This window comes from Accipiter gentilis, unplaced genomic scaffold (genome assembly GCF_929443795.1).
Source record: "Accipiter gentilis unplaced genomic scaffold, bAccGen1.1, whole genome shotgun sequence".
Classification (NCBI taxonomy): domain Eukaryota; kingdom Metazoa; phylum Chordata; class Aves; order Accipitriformes; family Accipitridae; genus Astur; species Astur gentilis.
Genome location: NW_026061011.1, coordinates 707,997 through 728,879, shown reverse-complemented (window position 1 = coordinate 728,879; position 20,883 = coordinate 707,997). Strand labels below are relative to the sequence as shown.

Below are 20,883 nucleotides of genomic sequence, written 5' to 3'. Positions count from 1 at the left end.
AATAATAGGGAAGTTTGGTTAATTGGTGTAAACGGTGAATATTGGCAAACATAACTGCAATACTCTGTCTTGGGAAACGGAGAATGAAAATAGCTCTGGTGCTATTTTGTTGCGAGTTTCTTTGACCTGTGAATCAGCCTGTTGAGCTACAAGACAGCTCTGGAGTAAATTATTGGAATTAAGTTTTTTCAGTTTTTCCCTGGTCCTGTTCAGAGCAGAAGGGATGAGATATATACATAGGTATGTATGTTAGAGTTTTGATAAAATGCATTTAAATCTTGAGTCTGTTAGAACATTTGGTCTCGTGGGGAGCAAAGCTTGGGTCAGTTAATGGGTTCTTGGGTTAGATGATGTCTGTCTGGCATTTGATTGCATTACTTGAAAACCAAATGCATGATTTATTTATCCGCTTTAGAGAAGGAGACATACAGGAACATAGGAAGGCCGAGAATTACATGGACTGCGAAGTATTTTATTTGGGCTTTTGTCCAAAAAAAAAAAGTGCCTTTTCAGTAAACTGGTAAGATGTAAGGGCTCAAAAAATTATCGAGAGGGTAAGTCAACCAGACTGAGTGGAATTCTACCAACGATGCGTTCTGTGTTAACTCTAGTAATATAAGAGGTAGTTGTACCCATGTAGCAGTGCTATTTTTATTTCTTTAAAAAGATGCTGTTGCCTCGTACTGGGAGGAATCCAAGTCCCATAATGGCCCAACATTCCGAAAGTCGAGGTGGGGAAGATCTGCTAGTGCAAGTAATTAATGAACAGGTAATACCTGGGTGAGGGTGTGTTGGTACGGCTGGTGGAAAGCGCTCTCTGTGTGTGCAGTGGACAGTCTCAGCAGTACCCCGCTTCTTTGGAGGCAGAGAACTACACTGTCGCTCTTGGCATCTGTTTTGTCTGGGATGTTTTTAGAGGAAACGCGTTTCAAAGTGTACTGCCCTGCTTGCACGTGCTGGAGAGGTAGCTTATGGCTGTTGCTTCCTTGGTAAGAGAAGGAGGCAGCAGTGCTGTGCGTGGGGTAGGTGTGTAAGCAGGGGGTGAGCTGGCAGCAGGGCTCCTGCCTGCGTACTCCAGCCCCAAGTGTAGCCCAGGCCACAGGTGTCCAGATGTAAGTGTCGGGGCACAGCACAGAGGGAAAGGCCTTGCCCTGGTTGCCCCGAGCTCCTGATGCACCACTGCCCCGGCAGCCTCTGCTGCTCGCTCAGAGCCCTTCTGCAAACCCCACGTGTCCCCCACGTCCTGTCCCAGACTGCTTCCCACAGGGAGAATCTTGCCGCCCCGCTCCTTCCAGAAGGTGGAAGGGGAGTGATAACGGAGACTATAGTCGCTAATACAGACTTGCCCTGTTTGGCAGCCCCTCACTGCAGAGCCCCTCGCCCTGCTGCAGAGCCCCTCTTCTGCCCCCTCCCAGGCTCCCGCGCCTTCCAGCTCAAAACTCCTGTCTTCTCTTCCAGCCCCAGCTCCTGGCACCGATTTCCAACACTCATCTCCCAGCTGTACTTAGAAAAATGTTGTTCAGAAAAGAGCCCCGCAGCTTAAAAAAGAGGACAAGGCTGAGAAAGATGGACCCATTGTAGACTTTGTCAGGCCCTTTATTTATCCTGTGATTAAGGTTGGGGTGACAGAGGTGTCGAACTCTGCAGAAGAACATTGCTGCTGTGGCAGAAGGTGCTTCAGAGGTAGGAGGCAGCTGGAGCCCGCACGGGCAGCATTTGGAGGGGGCCAAGGGAAAAGGTGCTGGAGAAAGAAGGATGTGTTTCTGCATCTGGTGACCTCTGTGGGATTGTGCTTGTTGTCACAGGGTCATTTACGGTGTTGTGTCAAGGATGGGGTCTTCATGCCTTTAGTCGGTTAGGAAGCCAGCGGTGCTTTAGCTTACATTTCACCTCTTGTTTTTTCTTTCATACTGTCTGCGCAGAGAAAGCGCAGGCTGGATTTAAACTGGGGCTGCTGTTTTCTCCTGGAGATTGGTGAAACTTTCCTTGAACAGAGAGCAAAAGGAATTTGTTGGAACTTTTGCAATAGCAGTGATGTGTCAAGGTTAGAAAAAGTCTAACCATGCATCAGGCTCCAGGGTCTGGCGGTACAGGAGAAAAAAGTTTGCCTGAAAATCAAAAATGTTGTCTCTGGAGTGCAGGAATGCATTTTCCTTTTGACTGTCGTGGGAAATGCAAAGCCAGGAACTGGCCCAGCAGTAAACTGATGTGGGGCTCGATTTCTTCACCCTTACACTGAGCACCTGATTTCAGAGGGCCTATTTGTGAAAGCAGCAGTAGTGCTCACGGAGGAGGATGCTGTTCTGTTCAGTAGAGGGGGCAGAACCGTCCCTTCTGAGGCTGCTTGAGCTACTGCTTGCTTTGTAAAGCAGCACAGCAACCTTCCTTCCCCTCTGCTATTTTCTTTCTTTCTTTCTTTATTAAATAAATGGGATTTATTTATTAAAAGTGAACCGAAGGATGTGCTGTGAACACCAGATTAACATGGCTATGCAAACGAAGGCCTCTGGTATTTGATAACTTACCTAGTGAGTGTGATTGCCTGGTCACTAGCTGTTAGAGTGAATCCTGGCGGAGAACAGGCAAAGGGGAAAGTCATCACTAGATTAAATAAGAAAGAAGCAAATAAAACCATCAATAACTCGCTAACAAAATACTTACCTCCCTGTCATCCTCAGGAATCCATTTCTTGTAGTTCTGCAATTCACTGTTTTCTCTAGCTGAAGAAATGGTGTAATTATATTTAAAAAAAAAAACTGCTGAAAGGATATATCCATCACATAAAATGTACATAGAATGTCTTCATATGTGATGTTTTTTTTTACCCAGGCATATGAAAGGTACCTTCTTCTAAAAGAGCATGGTTGTAGATTAGTTCATGTATTCCTAAATACAGCTAAGCAAGCTGTCAACTTAAAGATTTGTCTAAGTTAGTAGCATTTCTCTTAAATACAGCCTGTTAATGTTAGCATAAATGAACGGAAGGAGATAAAGAATGCTGTGCGCAACTGTGACACAAGCTACGTTCAGGTGAGACTACTAAAAGAATTAGTAGCCTCAAACAGGAAGGGGGGAATTGATAGCATATTTCCATACATTCTGTATGGTATGTCTAAATATTTTGATGGTTTTAATATTTTGTACCAGCTGTGGAAACTGGTTTGCTGCTAGGTGACTGTAAAAGGGAGATTTGGTAAATAATTGAAGTTTGATTTCACCGGAGCTCTGATTCTTAAAGTCGCTTTCCTTCGCCGTTTTTTAAAATGATGGCTGCATCAGCCGGACAGATGGCACTGTCAAGGGGCTGCATCTGAGCACCCCCGGTGCTGCTCCAAGCCTGGATGACTCATCTCTCCAAGGCAGCTGCACCCAGGAGCGCTCTGCCACCTGCTCTTCCAGACGCGGCGTTTCTCATTGAAACTGAGATGACCCGTCGTGTTGAGCCACGTGCAGGTAATTTCTATAGGATTGGCTTAACATGCAGTAGTGCCGTCTGCCTGCGCACGGTTGGCTTCCACCGCTGGTCAATGGGAGTCTCTGCTGACAAATAAAAATGGAATTGAATAGAAGGGAATTGAAAGTCAAAAGGGCCCTGTAATAATTTTAGAGTGCCTGAGGCACCACGCTGAAGCCCTGGCATTATAAATAAGGGTAATGCACTAGAGACTGAATTGCAGTCAAAGCAGCTGTAAGAACGTGGAGTGTGTGCTGAGCTTCTTTAAGGTGCGTGGAGTTAGATTATGATCTGTAGGCAGTGCAGGCAAATCAATATTTGCTCACCGATGTATGTCGTGACCTTAAAGCCTGTGATTAGAAAGGCCGAAGGGATGTGGGGAATGTGAGATGAAGGCTGCAGAGCCAGGAGTGTGAGAGCTGTATTGGAGCAGCCTGACCCTCTGGTTTTCTCAAAATGTTTCCAGGGGCTGAACAGTGGAAGGGGGCTGACTGTCGTCCCGGCTCACGGCGTCTCATCTCCTGGACCGTCTGTGTGATGATGTAGTCTGCTGACCTCTTGCTGCATTTCACAGTAATTACATCTACCTAAAATACGGCGTTTAAAAAAACCCCAAACAAACCCCTGTTTATGAATAAGGTTGGTGGGAGGATGGGAAGAATCCAAATGTCCTGGCTGAGCTCACTGTTCCTGACATAAACTGGAGTAAATCCAGTACTGTCACTGGGCCCGTGAGTGTTAACAGCAGCTCATGGCAAATTGCAGGGGCTGCCCCAGAAGGGCTGGAGCTGAGTCGGAGGGTCAGGCAGGGGAAGCGTAAGGGTTGGCCTTGGTGCCTGCTGAAGCTGGGCAGATGCTGTGGGCCAGCCTTGGGACAGCTGGTACAATGGGACGGCTTTAATAGCTCGATGGTGAGGCGTGATGGCAGGGAGGAGAGCGAGCGCTTCTTGAGTTGGGACTCAGTGTCTGATTTCAAGTGCTGGTGGCTGAATTTACCAGCTCAATGCATTTATTCCCTAATAACCCTCTCAGCCACCATAGGCTGCATGTGTCTTGCTTTGTGCCATGTGCAGGATGACAATCCCTTTTTCTGCAAAGGTAAATGGGCTTGGGAAGAACAGCAGTTAAAGGATGCCACTTACTGCTGCGTTTTGGGTGCAGACATACCCACAAATCTTGCTCCCACCAAATTGTAGCATGCATGGAGAGCTTTACTGGTACATGGGTGTAAATCTTCAAGCCCCCAAGCTGAAATGTACCATTTGATAAAGTTTCCAGGAACTTTCTGGCTGGTGCAGTGATTTGTTGTTTTTTTTTTCTTTCTGATTTTTTCTCCCTCCTTGCTGGTCTTACAGCTGCCCAAGGTGCAGCCAGAGAAGTGGAGGAGGGTCCCTGCCTGGCCTGCAGCTCCCTCCCTCACCATTCTTAGGGTGATTTGGGGTTATTTTGCTGTGTCAGTGAGGCAAAGCTGGGCTCTCCGGGGCTGAGTGCGCTGGGACCCGAGGAAGGCCGTGATGGTCTTGAGGCTTTGAAGGGCTGTGCACCGAGCCCTGTCCCCGCTGGAGGGGACGCTGGTGGTGTTCAAGACGAAGGCCTTGCAGGCCATGCGTGTCCGTGTCCCCCCCGGCCCCCAAGGTCTGTCGTTGTCGCAGGGGCTCTGTGCTGCTTTCTGCGTGGGGCTGTGTCCGTGAGTCCTGCAGGGACCTGTCTGTCCTGGCTTCCCCACCAAAGGGCTGCTTCCCCTGGGGAAGGGGACAGGGGAGTTGTTCCCGTTCCCGTCCCGCCCCCCACCATCGCCTGCCGCGCTGGTGGTGACTCAGGCCTGGGGGTGGCTGGGTTCCCCTCGGGGCTTGCTGGCTCGGATCTGGGGCTCGGCGGGTCTTTTGCACCTCTTGGGGGCTGTTTCCCGGTACCCCCCGCGCTCCCTCCCCATCCCACACAGGCACGGAGCGGTTCTGGAGAAAGAGCTTTTAATGGGAAAGACAAAAGAAAAGGTCCCACCACAGCTGCTCTAAACCCACCCTACCCCCCACCCGCCTCCCACCCACCCCCTCAAACCCCCCCAACCAATCCACCCCCCTCCCCTCCCACCCCCCACTCCCCCCATCTCCATCTCACCCCTGTCTGATCCCCCCTCACACCCCCATTTCGTCTGCCAGAGCCCTGCGCTTGCTGGGTGGCATTGGCAAGGAGCTCTGCGCCTGCCTCTTCCTCGGCTGCTCTGCCGTGGCAGACGGGGATGGTGGCAGGTCCATCCCCGCATTCTTCCGCGTCTCCTGGGGCTCCATCCCAACGATGTTAAATATGTCGAGGCTCAGCGTGGTGTAGGAGCTACCCTCCTACCCAAGACACGGTATCCCTGTGTTTGTTGAGCTGCCAGAAACAAACCAAGTGTCACACACCAATGTGAATCCTGTGTTCCAAAGTGAGGCCTTTGGAAGAAAGGGCTAATGCAAACCAGCCAAAGGGATCTTCTCTGTAGGGCTAAGGCAGCATTTTGCCAAAGAGTCGCCTGCTACTCCAGGGTGTCCCTTGCCACCTGCTGACTCTGACATTTCTGTCACACGCAAACAAACTATCACAACTAGATGAATGAGCAGCGCAGTTTATTATAGCAACGGTACAGGTGCTTTTGGATTGCCCATGAGAAACAGACTGTCTGCAAAGCACGTGCAGGTGGCAATACAGTCGCTTACAAGCGCATGAAATGATGAAAGAAAAGAGCTCTGAAGAATTCTAAGTTTCCCGGGGAAGGACTCAGTACAGCCGAGTGTTCGAATCTCACGCAATAGGCATCCGTATGGCGGGGGGGGAGAGAGGCTCAGCTCATCGACTGATCCCAGAAGTCAGCGATGTCCTCCTGACTTGTCTGTGATGGTGTCTTCCCTGACATTTCTCCTCTCTTAAGCCCTTTTATATTTTCTGAGTTTTTCGGTGGAGCTTGAGTGACTCTAGTCATACATACCTTTCCTTTGATTGGTATAAAGTTCTCTCGGTTTGCTTTTAAAGGTATACGCTAGAGAAAATTCAGAGCGTGTGCTCAGTGGGGGGGTGGTCGCACCTTGGAGGTGGGTTACTTTGGGGGTGGAGGTGTGTTTTGGCATTATAATGAGCAGAGTCCACCCAAAGGACCTGCTGTTTGTGTGAGTACCCCAGAACTGGGCACGTGTGATATATAAGCCAGAAGTAGGGCGTTAGCTCGACAGAACCCCCATTGTGTTACCTCCTTACTTCAGTGGGTTCAATGCAGGGACCAACCGCTCTCGTTCCTATCGTCCCAGTTCCCTATCCCTGCGATCACAGAGCCTGGCCGCGGGGTCTCAGCTCCGCTCCGCCCTCCGTGTTGCTTTTCAGAGTCGGCGTACCAAGCTCCTCTGGCGTTGCTGACGTCTAAAGTTGCAGGTCACGTTGCTTAGGGACCTCCCATGGAACCGATCCTTTAGGTGTGCGCTGCGTTCCTCCCTGGAGGTTCACCTTCCCTTGAGGGGTGGCGGGGGGCATGCGTCATACCGACAAGTCACCTCCAGCAGTCATTCCACAGGCTGTTGCTGTGGCCAGGAGGCCCGGGGGTTTCTCCCTGCCCTTGGCGGTCATGCCCTGGGCCCAGGTGCTGGGTGTCCCTGGCGCCTCCTCTGCCACTCGGCTCGCAAGGAGAAGCCTGGTGCTGTTCCTCTTCTCTCGGGCCATGGCAGGAACCAAGCGTGCAGCGCAGAGACCGCCCCTATTAGCCGTCCCCTCTCTGCGCCAGAGCTAAAGCCTATGCGGCCCCGCAGCCTGGAGGAGCAGGGACTTGATGTGGCTGGACACAACCCCTTTTCGTGGGGCGTAAAGGGGGTGATTTCGGCAGCCGCAGCCTGGAGGCAAGCCAAAGTGTAACCAGAGCCATAGGTTTGGATGGTGGGTGCCAACAGCCCGCCACGGAAGTAAGCCAGGCTTTGAGAACCAAGTGCGCGGAGGTGACCCCGGTGTGGTGGAAGGAAAGGTTGGTCATATTCAGACGTGGACCATTTGGATCCGTGACCAAAGCCCAGCCAGGCAAAGGCCAGGCAGCTCTTCCAAACTGTCAAAATAGCCCATTGCTGCTATTGCCATCACACCCCCTTGTCCCACTGAAACCCAGCTGCGCAGCCTTTCTATTAAACACACCTGTTGGCCGTGTTTCTAGGGGATACCAAAGGCGCTTCAGCCATGGGTGAAACTTCCACAGCTGACCTGTGACTTGAACCTTTCTGAGAGTTCTTTGCCTACCTCAGTTTGTGGGAAGATGTTCAGATGTTATCGGAAACCCTGGCAAGTCTCCTTTTTCCCTTAGGATTTATTATTTTGAGTACCTAAAGATGAAGAGAGGTAGTCTCCTTGCCATTTTGTGCGTTGGTGCCAAAATGGATCTGTACCTTCAGACTATGTAAGTAAGGGCATCTAGGGCACAGACATTCCTTTGGTTGTGGTGATGCCAGAGGTGAAAGACAGGGGTTTGGTTCCCTCTGCAGGAACTCTGCAGAGGTGTAGAGAGCATGCACGGTTTCCTCACCGTTCCTTACCAAGGCACCAAGGGACGTTTGCTACCACACTGTCAGGGGAGGTTCGGACTTGACGTGAGGAGACATTTCTTTCCCAAGAGGGTGTTCACACCCTGAAACAGGCTTCCTGGAGCGGCGGTGGATGCCCCATGCCTGTCAGTGTTGAAGAGACATTTGGACAATGCCCTTAATACCATGCTTGAACTTTTGGTCAGGCCTGAAATGGTCGGGTAGTTGGACTAGATGATGGTTGTAGGTTCCTTCCAGCTGAACTATTCCAGTCTATTCTGTTCTGTTCTGTTCTGTTCTACTCTGCTCTGTTCCCTGTGCTCTCACCATGAGTCAAATACCAATGAGACCAGTTATTTGCCTGAAACACCAGGAGGGTTTCAGCTCCAAAACCACTTTGAAAGACACATAACACAAAGGTTGCAAGTGGAAACAGGCTATTATTTTTATTTTTCTGAGTCTGTTTCAGAGCCGATGCTCACAAGCCTTAACACAATGTGCCTGTGTAGCCAGGAGCAGGCTGATGCATTCTTCAGTTGAGCTTGAGAAAACATCCTTTGCAGCCCGGCAAAGGCAAGTCACAGAGCTACAGAAAGTAGCAGGAGGAATACAGGCCAAGCAGTCCCTGTTTCCTGAAGAGTGAGAACGTGCAGAATGAGGATCAGGACCGACCACGCACAAAAGAAGAAGGAGGAGGAGGAGGAGGTGTGTGGTACCGTGGGGTATTTTCCAAAGTATGAGAGGTAGAGGTGCAAAGCGTATTTTTGCGTTCGTCAACTTGCTGCGCCGCTGTGCTTCTTGGCCAACAATGCACGAAAGGCGCTCTCGTGCCGGCCGTGCGCTTGATTTGCATGCAGGGAGAGGCAAAAAGTGGCAGCTCGTGATGGGGCAGCAAGCCTGGAGCCCTTCCAAGCACAGGCTGTTTTGCCCAAGCCAGAAGCCCTGGGGAAATGGAGCTAAGGGAAGAGCAGAGCTCGCTCCGCTCCCGCTCCAGACTTGCCCTGGGCAAGAGAGCCTGAGAGAGCCAGGGCACGAGCGGTGCCTTGGAGGTGCAAGAGCAGCAGGCAGGGAGCTAGGCGAAAGGGCCCAGAGGAGCCCTGCCAAGGGGCTGTGCTCAGTGCTACAGAGGACAAGAAGCAACCCCCGGGAGCATCCCCTGGAGCCCGGCCTGGGAGTCAGAAAGGTTCCTCCCCTCGGATGCGGGGCACGAGGGCCACCTTCGTGGAGCACGAGCAGCGGGCACCTAGCCACAACGGCCCAAAGGAGCCCTGGCGAGGGGCCGTGCTCAGTGCTGTAGGGGAAGGCAAAAAACCCCTGGGGACACTTGCTAGCCCACAGTGGGGGAAAAAAAGCCTTCCTCTCCCCAGCTGCAGGGCACGAGATGCCATCTTCGTGGTGCACGAGCAGCAGGCAGTAACCTAGCCAGAACGGACCAGAGGAGCCCTGACAAGTGGTGCTGCTCAGTGCTGCAGAGGAAGGCAAAAAACTCCCGGGGCCCAGTGCCAATCTGCCCCGGGGGAAAATTCCTTCCTGACCCCAGAGCTGGCGATCGGCTATTCCCTGAGCACGTGAGCAAGACCTGCCTCCTGGTCCCACAGGCTGGTCACGCCTCCCAGGGAATGACCAGCCCCAGATTTCGTCAGGGCCGCTACCCAAGATGATTTTGCTCCATTGGAGGAAGCTCTGCTCTTCGGGATCCACCCGAGACTCCTCCCAGGCATCTCCCAGAGTCTTTTAGCCACTGCTTTACCTACCTACCGCCTCAGGTAGCAGCCCCAGACTCCTCCAAGGAAGCTACCGTTGAGGTTTTTTTCTTTCTTGGAGGAACCTCTGCCCTCCGGGATCCCCTGTGATTCCTTCCAGACGTCTCCTAGAGTCTTTTGGCCTTTTCTTATAAGGACCGGAGATCCCAGCTACCTGCCCCAGACTCCTCCAAGTAAGTAGTTCGAGACATTTTTGTTGTCCTGTAGAGAAATCTCTCAACTCCGACAGCCACCTGAGACTCCTCCCAGGCATCTCCCAGAGTCTTCTGTCCTCTGCTTTACCTACCTAAGGTGTCAGTTAGAAGCCCCAGACTCCTCCAAGGAAGCTACTGTTGAGGTTTTTTTCTTTCTTGGAGGAACCTCTGCCCTCCGGGATCCCCTGTGATTCCTTCCAGACGTCTCCTAGAGTCTTTTGGCCTTTTCTTATAAGGACCGGAGATCCCAGGTAGCAGCCCCAGACTTGTCTAATGAGGCTGGGCTGAAACCGCGACGTGAGGCCAAAGAAGGCTAAAGGACGAGGAAGACGAGGAGGAGGAGGAAAGAGGAGGCAGCAGGAGGCAAGAGCAGAAGCGTGAAGCAAGTGGAGGAGGAGGCAATAAAAGGCAAGAGGAGGCCCGAGAAGGACAAAGACACCTTTTCCTTCTGCCTCCTTTTTGCCTTCTCCCTCATCACGTTGCTTCCCATTTCTCCTGTTGCCTCCACCGTTTCCTACATCCTCCTCGTCCTCCTCCAACTCCTCCTCCATGACCTGTTTTATCCTGCATCCTCTTCATGCATCTTATGGCATGCTGTTGCCTCCTCCTCTTTTCCTTCCTTTTGCCTCCTTTTTGCCTCCTCCTAGTTTACGTCTGGGGTCCTCCCGTGTTCCCTGGTGCCTCATCTTTTTCTTACTCCTGTTGCCTCCTGTTGCTTCCTGTGGCACCCTGATGCCTCCTCCTCCTTCTCCTATTGATTCTTGTTGCCTCCTCCTCCTGCTTCTCTACCTCCTGCGTGCTGCTGTGTCCCCCTCTTGCCTCCACTATTTCTCTTCCCGCTGTGTCTTCCTGTTGCCTCCTCCTTCTCCTGTTGCCACCTAGAGCATTCTGTTGCCTACTTCTCTCTTTGTTAGTGTTGCCTCCTGTTGCATCCTATTGTCTCCTCCTTTCTCTCTTTGTCTTGCCTCCCGTTGCATCCTCCTTCTTTTGTCTCTTGTGTCCTGCTACGTCCTCCTCTTGCCTCCTTTTTTTCCTTCTCCTGTGGCTGGCTGTTGCCTCGTCCTCCTGTTGCCTCGTCTGGCATCCTGTGGTCTCCTCCTTTTTCGCTTTCTGTTGCCTCTTGTTGCCTCCTCCTCCTCCTCCTTTTCCTGCTACCTCCTTTTGCCTCCTCCTGCTTTACCTCCTGTGTCCTGCTGTGTCCTCGTGTTGCCTCCGCCTCCTTGTGTTGCCTCCTCCTCCTTGTCCTCCTCTTGCCGAGACAAAGGTGACCTTTGTCTCGTGGTGCCTCTGCAAGGGTCCTCAGCAAAGCATGCATAGTTTATACAAAGTAATCAGGCTTGCCTAGTGAAGCTATGGATTAATGGTCCTCCTTAAAGGACAACGTCTCATGTTTAACCCTAAACTGAGCAGTATCACCATGGCTAGGCCATAACTCACACGTATGACTACACGTGGACTAAGCCCCAGATGAGAGCAGAAATTGTTGTTGCTAAGCCTGGGTGACAGAGCTGAGTGTGAGCCTCCCTGGTGTGAGCTGAGCGCATGAGTGCCCTGCCTGCTCCTGCCTTGGTGCTTTGGGAACTGGGGTGAAAGGGAAAGGCAGACTCGTGTAGTTACGGGACTTCTTGAGGTGTCCTGGGTTTGCTTTGCTCATTGCTCGTGTAACGTTTCCTCGGCTGTTCACTAGATAGGTGCACCGAGAGGCAAACCAGGCCATGACCTGGCTTTCCAATTGAAGGTTTCCTCTTGCAATAAAACGTGCTTCCGTTTTCTCGTGGGTAACAGCCTGAAAGATAGAAGCTGAAGCAGCATGTGCCTGTTGTGCAAATAGGTAACAACAGATGGTTGTATTTGGTTGATCCTTAGTTGCTTCCTGCGCAGGAAAACTGTATGTTAATTTAATCTTTGTGTATAGTCAGGGCTTTGCTACTGTTACTGGGTAGGCAGCAAGTATGTGGATGTCCGGTCTTGTGCATGTTTGTGACTGATCTTTGTTGCTTCTTTTGATGAGGAAAGTCTTGCTGTGTACTCCCAAGGAATGAGAGAAATGCAAGGAACTGATGAAGAAAGAGCTGCCGATCCAGATGGGAGTGTTAGGTTTTACATTTTCTTGACTGTGTTCTAGCCAAAAGCCTTGTCTTAAACAACTGAAGTGAGCTGGACAGCTGGGTATTTGTCATCCCTGCGCAATTCTGTATCGCTACAGCCTTTACCAGCCGTGGTGATGGACTGGGGACCTGTCCTGTAGTGAGGTCAAAGAGGGTATTCAGGAAAAAAAAGGGTACTTTTCCAAAACGCTTACAAGACAGAAGGCAACAGCTGCTGTAGACAGGTGGGAATACACAGGAACAGGCAGACTCGCTCAGAATGAGGAACAGTGATCTGGGTACAGCTGTAGCGTGACAGTGTTCACGGCCTTGAGCAGCACAGAAGGAATTTTGAGGCAGCATGGCCCGGGCAGGGGTGTGTGAAGAGCTCCGCCGGAGCGTGGAGATGGGCAGGGGAGAGCACAGTGCTGTTGGTGTTGGTGCGCAGCAGGGGACAGTCAGTGGAGGCTGCTCTCGGGACGTACAATTAAGAGCTGTCGTCTTGGTACTCAGTGGGAAATAACACGTTCCCAAAATAACGAGACATGACTTGTGGTGCGCATGCATTCATGGTTTCCAAGTAGTCAGGCAACGATAAGAGCTATACCCAATTAGCAGTCAACAGGAAAGGCAAGACTTCCTCTTCATAAAGGTGTTTATTTATCATAATATAATTTTATTTCTAATACAAAACTGTCACCATTCTAATAATAATTATCCACCTTTACAGTAATACTTACTCACCATTCATCAGCCTTCTCCATTTCTTTTTTCAGTCTTTACTTACACCAAACTGGATATAAAACGTAAACGCTGAAAAGTGCAGAAAATCCTGGACAGCCTTCAGCTTGTCCCAAGGCTCTCTTTCTCTGCAAGCCCAATAAAACAATGTCTAATTAGACTAGTGCATGCTAGGGCAGCAGGAGAGGATTAGTTTGGCCCATCGCTTCTTCACAGGAACATGGTGGGGAGGTTGTTTGTTTTTCTTACACAGGGACTGGAGGGGCTGGAGAATGCAAATACTGGTGTCCTTGATTTTGTGTGGATTGATGCGTTGTACATTGTGGTCACTCTTCCAAATCCAGGTCAAAGACGTACCAACAAGAGGCTGAATTTTGACATGCAGCATTGTCTCGAAAGGCACCTTGCGAGCGCCAGCCGATGCAAACGCTGCAGAAACAGGAGGACCCCTCCGAGAAAACTGCAGCTGGGGCGTTTGCTCAGCATTTCATGGTTGATCTTGTTGACTCCGTCTGGAGCAATCTTTGTGGGAGTGGCTGTTCCTCTGACCCACTTTAGAGAGGTTTATAAGGGTTTTTCTTCCTCTGTTTGCATGTGAACGTGGCAATGTAACGGGCCCAATAACTGTGACACACAACTGAACATCTTGTTTCTTGATGTTATGTACTAAAAGCACACCGAATTTATTTATTCCTTTGCGTTTGTGGCTGGGCAGAGTGTTTCTGTTTTCAAACAATGCCAGTTTGAAAGCTAACGCTTCTGGTCATCTGTAGTGGGTTTTGGGTTTGGTTATGGTTGTTGTTTTTTTTTTCCTGAGAAGAGCTGCTTTCATATTCCTGTGAATTAAGTGTCTGATTAGCACAAATAGACCATGTAGGAGGAATCTGTATTGTAATCAATGTATTTGGGCTGGCCAGACAAAGAGGTCACAGTTCTGAGAGTATTTCTGCATCCTTCTCGAGGATTAGGAGAGCAAGGCAGAAATGAGTAGACATGAGAAACTCAGGGTTACTGTTGCTTAACTCCAAAAAGCGATGTCTGATGTTGAGAGGGCTCTGGCCCAGCTCCAAAAGGTGAGGAAGGTCAGAAAATAGTCAAGAGTTAGAACTAGAAGCTAACCTCTCCTGAGAGATGCCATCTGGTTCTTGCAAAGGGAATCTCTCTTATAGCAAGGACAGGCATCCCTAATGATTGTAACAAAAGGCAAATGACTCCCAAGTTCCTGCCCTTCGTCCTTAGTACAGGAACACGTTTTCGTGCTTTCTTCTGGTCAAATTACTGAAGCTATCGAGACAGACTTCCTTCTGTGGCTGAGGGCAGGAGGAGATGGTGGAGAAGATGGAGATGATGGTTCTGGGGGGCACAGAGCTTGGATGCAAGTTACAAAATCTTGGAATAGAAAAAGTTTGGCGTAACGGTATGTGTGCAACGCTAGCTGCAACAGTATCTTCATCTGCAGTGGTACCTGCCTCTGCAGTGGTATCTGCATGTGCAGTGGCCTTTGCCTCTGCCATGGTATCTTAATCTGTAACGGTACCTGCATCTGAGCTGGTAGTTGCAATGGTGTCTGCATTTGCAGTGGCATCTGCGTGGGTCTGCAGGTTACAAGTTAGAAAATCCTGGAAGATAAGCTGTTCTGCGTAATATTCTTGGCTTCTTTTAATTAATTATTTTTCTTTTTTTATGCTGCCTGGCCAGGACAAAAAAGCCATGGACAGGGTCTTTGTGGATTCAGAGAGGAGGTGTCATTTTGACTAGAACTTCAGATTGCCCGAGGTTTCTTCCTTTCCACTTTTACAGTCCGATACACCCGAGTGCTCTGGCTGCTCTGTTGCCTAGAGCCTGGGGCAGCAGGACCTGCTGACCAGTAACACTGGCTTGCCCCTGCTTTTACTGTTTTATATATTGCCAGGCTCACACTCGTCCCCCCGCTGCTGAGGAAGCGGTGTCTCTGCAGAAAGCAAGTGCCGAGTGCGTTCTCCAGCGAGGTCTGGAGATGCAGAGGCTGCGGTTGCTGGCGGCTCCTTCTCCTCTTCTGCAAGAGGGTCAGGAAAACACGAGTCAGGTCCGTGTTAAAACCGTTTGAGTGTCAGAGGCAATGCATGGATCGTTCTGGTCCCTCTCCACTAAGTGCAGCGTGGGCTGTGAGTGAGCGTGTTGCGGTGATCAGGAGGGTATTTTCTTCCTGACAGAGGTGACAGTGCCTCCTTTCCATGGGGGCCTCAACCCGCGAATCACCAGCAGCAGGTTTCTGTACCAGCGCTGTGCCCACTTTGCCCCAGCTCTGAGCTCCTCCAGCCCCTTGGGGAAGCAGGAGGAGGGCAGGGACTGTGAGAACCAGAGGCAGAGGACAGAGGCAAGCAAGAGGGTGGTGCGGTGGCAGGTGACATTGCTGGGGTATGGTGAGGTCACTGGTGTGGGAGGAAGCTGATGGGTCAGAAGCAGCAGGCGGCACTGAGGTGCTCCCTGCACCGCTGCAGAACGTCCTGCGCCGCCCATCACCTCCCGGGAGGCACTGGGAGGGTGTCGCAGAGGGTGACGCGCAGCAGAAACGAGGGCAGGGGAGACTGAGGAGGGGACAGAGAGGTGTGTGGGCTGAAGCAAGGGGAGGAGAGGGGCTTTGTGCATCCTTCGTTTGTCCTCTGTGTTTCTCAAGACGCAAATCGGGAAGGAGATGTTGAGGGCAGTGGGCCAAAAATGTAATTCAGTGCAATTCCCCAAGTTGAGGCTGCTTTGCCCGTGAGAGGGAAATGGTCTAAAAATGGTCTACCAAATCCAGTGCAGCAGCAGCCGCCCGCGGGCGGCCCAGCTCCAGCCCTGCCATCTGAAGGCCAAAGCTGGGAAAAAGAGGTAGAAGGAGGAAGAAGGGGCAGCAGGTCAGCACCGAGTGGAGGTCCCCTGCTCAAAGCAGGGTCAGCGAGAGCGGGTGGCCCTCATGCGTGTCCAGACGGGCCTGCAGGTGGGCCCTGGGGCGGCTGGGCAGTGGCGTGGCAAGACGATGATGCAACAATGCGGTGGTGCAGCAACGTGATGATGCAGCAATGCAGTGATGCAACAATGTGCAACTGCTCTATATAAGCGCTTGCTGGAAGACCGGCTGTGGTGGCCACAGCTGGGTGCCTCTGGAGCGAGAGGTGCCAGCGCAGGGTCGCAGCTCCAGGAGAGCTCTTGGAAGGAGCCATGGAGCACCGTCTCACTGCTGGCGTCCGAAACGTGGACGCACTGCTGAGCGTAGTGGGGAAGGGGGGAAAGGTGAGCAGTGTGCCGATGGAGAGTGCTCAGGCCGGGAGCCTGGGACATGGCTGGGGAGCTGGGAGGGATCCCAAGGTGGTCGGGCTGGGGAGAGTTTGCAGGGAGTCCTGCCTCTCTGCCCAGCCTGGCTTACGGCTAAGCAGGTGGCAGGGCTTGCTGCGAAAGGACGCAGACGTGGGTTGAGGGAGGGTCGGGAGTTGCGGGGACGGGGGCGAGGAAGGAGAGAGCAGCTCTTGCCTGGGCCGCTCTGGGCGCTCCCCTTGGTTGGAGTCTTCCGAGAGCCTTTCTTGCAGCTGCCGTGCAGGAGGCTTATATGGAGATAGTGCCTGAGTGCCCATGAGTGTCTCCCTCTTTCTAGCTCGGGAACAGGAGACAGCCACTGGCAGAAGGAGGTCCTGGGCTGCTGGACCTCCCCCTTGGGGTCAAGATCCCTGTGCACGCGGGCTCCAAGCCTGTCTTCTGCAGGACAAAGCTGGGGGAAAAGGTAAAGGAAGTAGAAAGGGGTAGAAGAGCTCTCCTCTTTTACGGGGTCCCCGTCATTCAGAGAAGTCCTTGTGGCTGCCTGTTCTACAGTGGGCGCCACAGCCCTTCAATCTGGCAGCGCTGGGGAGTAGAGGGAAGCTCCTGGCTCCCTGGTGCAGAGACAAAGAGGAGGACTGGCAAGGTCTGCAGTTCTTTCTGCTGGCCTAAGATGCCTACTTTGCTGGTGGGCTTTGTCTTCTCTCCCCCAGCCCAGCCCAGCCTAGCTCAGCCCAGCCTGACCCCGCAGCCCGGCTGTGGTGTCCTCTGTGGCTTCAGAAGGATGGAGGAGAGTGTTGGTCCTCAAAGGACCTTTACTTTTTCACAAGTACCGCCTGGCACCCCTTTGCTGCTCTCTCCTTCCTCCTTCATAGTGTGCAAAATCTCTCTCACAGCTTCACCAGCCCTCTGGCTATTTCAATCTGGGAGATCCATACTGCCGCCTGCTGAGCACCGACTACAACAGCCTGCATGACCCGCATCTGCGGGCCTACCATAAACGCAAGGACAACCTGCAGAGGCTGAAGAGAGAGGGTTACGTCACCAGTGACGGCAGAGTAGGTTTGGGTATCGGGCTGATAAAAACAGTCCTCATCAAGCGGGGTTCCCAGAGCGCTTGCTGCAGCCGCCTGTTGCTGGCGGAGGGCACAGGGCTGTGGGGCTGCTTTCCCTGGGAGCAGAAGTAGCGCCAGCGTCCCTCTGGCAATTCCCACTGCTGCTCTTCTCCGGCTGCCCCGCGCTGCCTGAGCGTCAAGGAGGCAGCCGGTGCGAGCCCCGGTGCTGAGGCGAGGAGCACCGCTCGGCCCTGGCTGGGGGGGAGTCAGGGGCCCCGCCACTGGGGAGGGGAGCGGAGGGGAGGGGAGGGGAGGGGAGGGTGTGCAGAGGAGCATCTCCCCTCCCGCCGCTGGGTTTGGGCTGTTTTGGGGAAGGCAGCCTACGGAGCTGGCTTGAGAGTTCTCGGGGGATTTCTCCCCTCGTCTCTCCATAGGTGGTTTGCACTCTGAAGGAGTTCAATGAGTACAGGCAATATCTGACCACACTCAAGCTGGAGGCAGAGAAAACATTCATGCGAGAGGAGGTAGGCAAAGCGGAGTGTTCGTGGGCACCGGTCAGCGGCACGGTGCCGAGGGCTGGGGCTTTACTTGCAGCATGTTGGGGAGGGGAGGCGGTCAGTGCAGAAGAGGTGAGGGCTGTGCTGCTGGGCCGGGTCTTGTGGCAGGGAAAGGAGTACCGGGCTGCGAGCTGAGCTAGCGCAGGGTGCAGGGGTGGGCATGGGCGGGACAGCCACGTGCAAGCACGCGGAGTCCCGAGGGAAGCATTTCTTTTCTGCCCTCGTCGCGTGGCTGAAGCGGATCGCTGTCCTGGGTCCGCGGGGTGCCTCAGCGTGCAGGGGCGTGAGCGCTTGTCCAGGCAACAGCAAGCCACAACCCAATGTCACCTTTCAGAAAAAGCTTCAGCAAGACCTGGCCCAATCAGAGGATGCCTCCAAACTGCCGGGAGGGACTGACGTTTCTCACCCGCAAGAGTGGCTGCCGCAGGAGCAAAGACAGAGTTTGCCAGGTGGAGAGAGGAAGAGGAGGCAGAGGTAAGAAAAGGCCAAGTAACGCTTGCTCTTCAAGGGGGCCTCTGGTCCCTGAGAGAAGTGCTGGAGCCTCCTGTTGGAGTAAACAAAGGCCAGTGGTGGAAGGAGCTGGTGCGGGCTGCAGTCACGTTGGCGCAGTCTGTGTTTGGAGCCTTGCACAGGCAGGAGGACTACTGGAGCAAAGTAACCAGGAGCAGGGTGATGGGAGTGGCCGAGCAGAAAATGGCCTGGGCAAGACGGTCAGAGGTGCTCCTTCTCAGCTGCCTTCCTTTCTTTTGACAGGCATCTGACTGTGACCAAGAAGCCGATGGAAAGACTGGAGGCTCTTGAAAAAGAGCAACGCCTCCTCCAGCAGGCCAAGTGCCAGCAGCAGCAGCAGCTGGGAAAGAGGAGGCAGCCAGGCATGCAGAGCAGCTCCGACAAGTCCGCTCTCAAAGGAAGGCCGGTGAGTAGGAGCCGGGTGGATGCTGGGGGCTGCCTCTGCTGTGCAGCAGCACATTGGTACCTGGTACTCGGGAGAGGACGCTGCCACACACACAGAGCTGCTCAGGGCTTGCGAAGGGTGCTTGGTCACTGAGGAGGTGGTGCCTGGCCAGTGTGCGACGTGTCCTTGTTTGAGGGTGGCTGTCGGAGACTAAGAAGCGGTTGCTTGCCTTCCTGTGTCTCAGACACGAGGCACTAGCCCTTTCTGACACAGAAGTGTGCCTGGGCGCTCTCAGTGGCCACTTCTGAGCAGGGTCTCACACATTTAGCACAAACCTGCTGCACTAGTGGCCGCACGGTCCATGGTGCTGGTTTCGCGCCTGGTTGAAAAAGTCTTGGTTTCGTCCAAAGACTTCTGCATCCAAAGATGCAGTGTCCCTGAACCTGACAGTGCCGGTGCTTGGCCATTCGTGGGTTGGTTTTCTCTTCCAGGAGGTCTTTGATGAGCTTAGCGGAGAGCCTGCTGTTGCCCAGTCCTCGTTAGCGGGGGTCCCGTTAAACATTGCCCGGCTCCATCCCTTGCAACAGCCACTTGGGAAGCATTTCTGGATAGTGTGGGGTGCTATCCATGCTGGGGTGAAGGGTTAAACTCCTTCTGCCGTGGCAGTCAGGCTGTCAAGCTGCAAAAGAGCAAATGACAATTTCCGGCTGCTGCCTGGCTCTGTGCTTGACTCGCAATTTCTTCCCCACTTTGCACGAGGCTGGCAGCCCGCGGTGGACCTTCAGGCTGCCTCCTGTCCCAAGGACATTTCCTTGGGCTGGCAGACAACAGCCATGTGCCTCAAGAAGAAGGATCGTTTTCTTTTCTGCTCTCAGAACAGCCGTTCCTGGCATTCGGCCCTGAAAAGGGGCAAACAGGGCACCCTGATAGAGGGCAGCTGGGACCCGTGGCAGAAGAGCCTGGTCCAGTACCTTCGACAGCTTTCCCTCTGCTATTGGTTCTGAGGTCCAGGGGGGCTACAGTGCCCTTTGCTCTAAGCAAAATGGCACCTGCTTGATTCTGAGAGGTGCCCCTAACACTTGGCTCCTGGCCGCAGGAGACCAGAAACCTCGGTGTGCCAGGTGGCCTACAGAGAAACCAGAGTTTTTCCAGCTTGACTGCTAGGGACTCGTCTGGGCAGGGGTCCTGTGAGGAGGAAGAGGAAAGCAAAGGGAGGTGAAGGAACCCATTCACTCATTAACTGCTCCTCCTTTTAGTCTGCAGCGTGTGCCGGAGAAGAAGTGCCTAACAGCATACAGCCTACGGTGCTGCGGGCTACGCTGGCAGAAGACCAGGAGCTTAAAGAGGTGGCTGAGACCGTGGTCCAGGAGGTGCTGGAGCGGGTGAAGGCGCTGGATCAGTCCGTCCGCGTCTTAAGGAAGGCTCCCCATGAGGTCCGTGGAAGGCTGTTTGCCAGTGCCAGAAGGCCAAAGCCTTTGGACACTTCTGCGGATCGCCGGGACAAGATCAGACTGGTGGCTCAAGAGATTGTGGCGAACGTGTTGGAGAGCTTTGGGGAGCACTTGGTGCCCAGCACGTCTGAGGCAGCCGAGCCTGGGCCAGCAGGCAGGCAGAAGCTGTCAGAGCTTGTTGCGGGAAGAACCAGCCGAGCAGGCAAATCTGGAGAAGAGAGATGGAGGGAGGCGGAACTAGCATCTTCCGACAGAGCATCTTCACAGTCTTCTATCGACAAAAGGACGAAAGAGGCTGTTGAAAGTGTTAGCTCCACCTTGTCATCCTTTGTAGCTTCTCAGTTTGAACAGGACTTCCGCTGTCAGTTTTCTGAGATCCTGAAGATTCAAGGAGTGACAGAAGGACAAGGACCAGCCAGAGCATCGGAACGGCAGATCCCAGAAGCAAGCAAGAGAGCAAAGGTGCCTGTGTTGCAACCACTGCAAAAGGCTGCTGATGTCTCACGAGTGAGTTGTGAGATTGCCAAGGAGAGCATCCAAAACGCCATCTCCAGAGTTCAGCAGCTGGATGCTGAATTGATCGGGTATGCCAAAACCATTGTCCTTGAAATTCTGGAAACGGTGAGGAAGAAGTTAGAGGAAGAAAGGAAGTCCAAGCAAAAATCGGAGAAGCTTCAACCAAGGGAAGTCTTGCCACCTCTCAGCCTCCCTGCAATAGTCACGCCTTCGGAGGAAGCGGGACAACTCAAAGAGGAGAGCTCACGTACTCTCCTCCCACCTCTCCGCCGAGGTGCTGCGCAAGGTGTTCGCCAGACAGCAGAAGGCCTTCAGGAGTCCAGGGATTCCACCTCCGGAGCCACAGCAAGGTCTTCAGTGCCTGCACTGGA

The 20,883-nt window shown here is 53.0% G+C and overlaps 2 protein-coding genes across 2 annotated transcripts in view; one reads left to right on the top strand and one right to left on the bottom strand.

Annotated features, from left to right (window-relative positions):
* The window catches only part of LOC126037291 (electroneutral sodium bicarbonate exchanger 1-like), a 301,597-nt gene that overhangs the window by 90,871 nt on the left and 189,843 nt on the right, over positions 1 to 20,883 (bottom strand). The gene's annotated exons all lie outside the window — the stretch shown is intronic.
* The window catches only part of LOC126037290 (uncharacterized), a 262,258-nt gene continuing 259,461 nt past the window's right edge, over positions 18,087 to 20,883 (top strand). The window contains exon 1 of the mRNA XM_049797603.1: positions 18,087 to 18,124. The gene's annotated coding sequence lies outside the window, so the exon portion shown is untranslated. The remainder of the gene's footprint in view (positions 18,125 to 20,883) is intronic.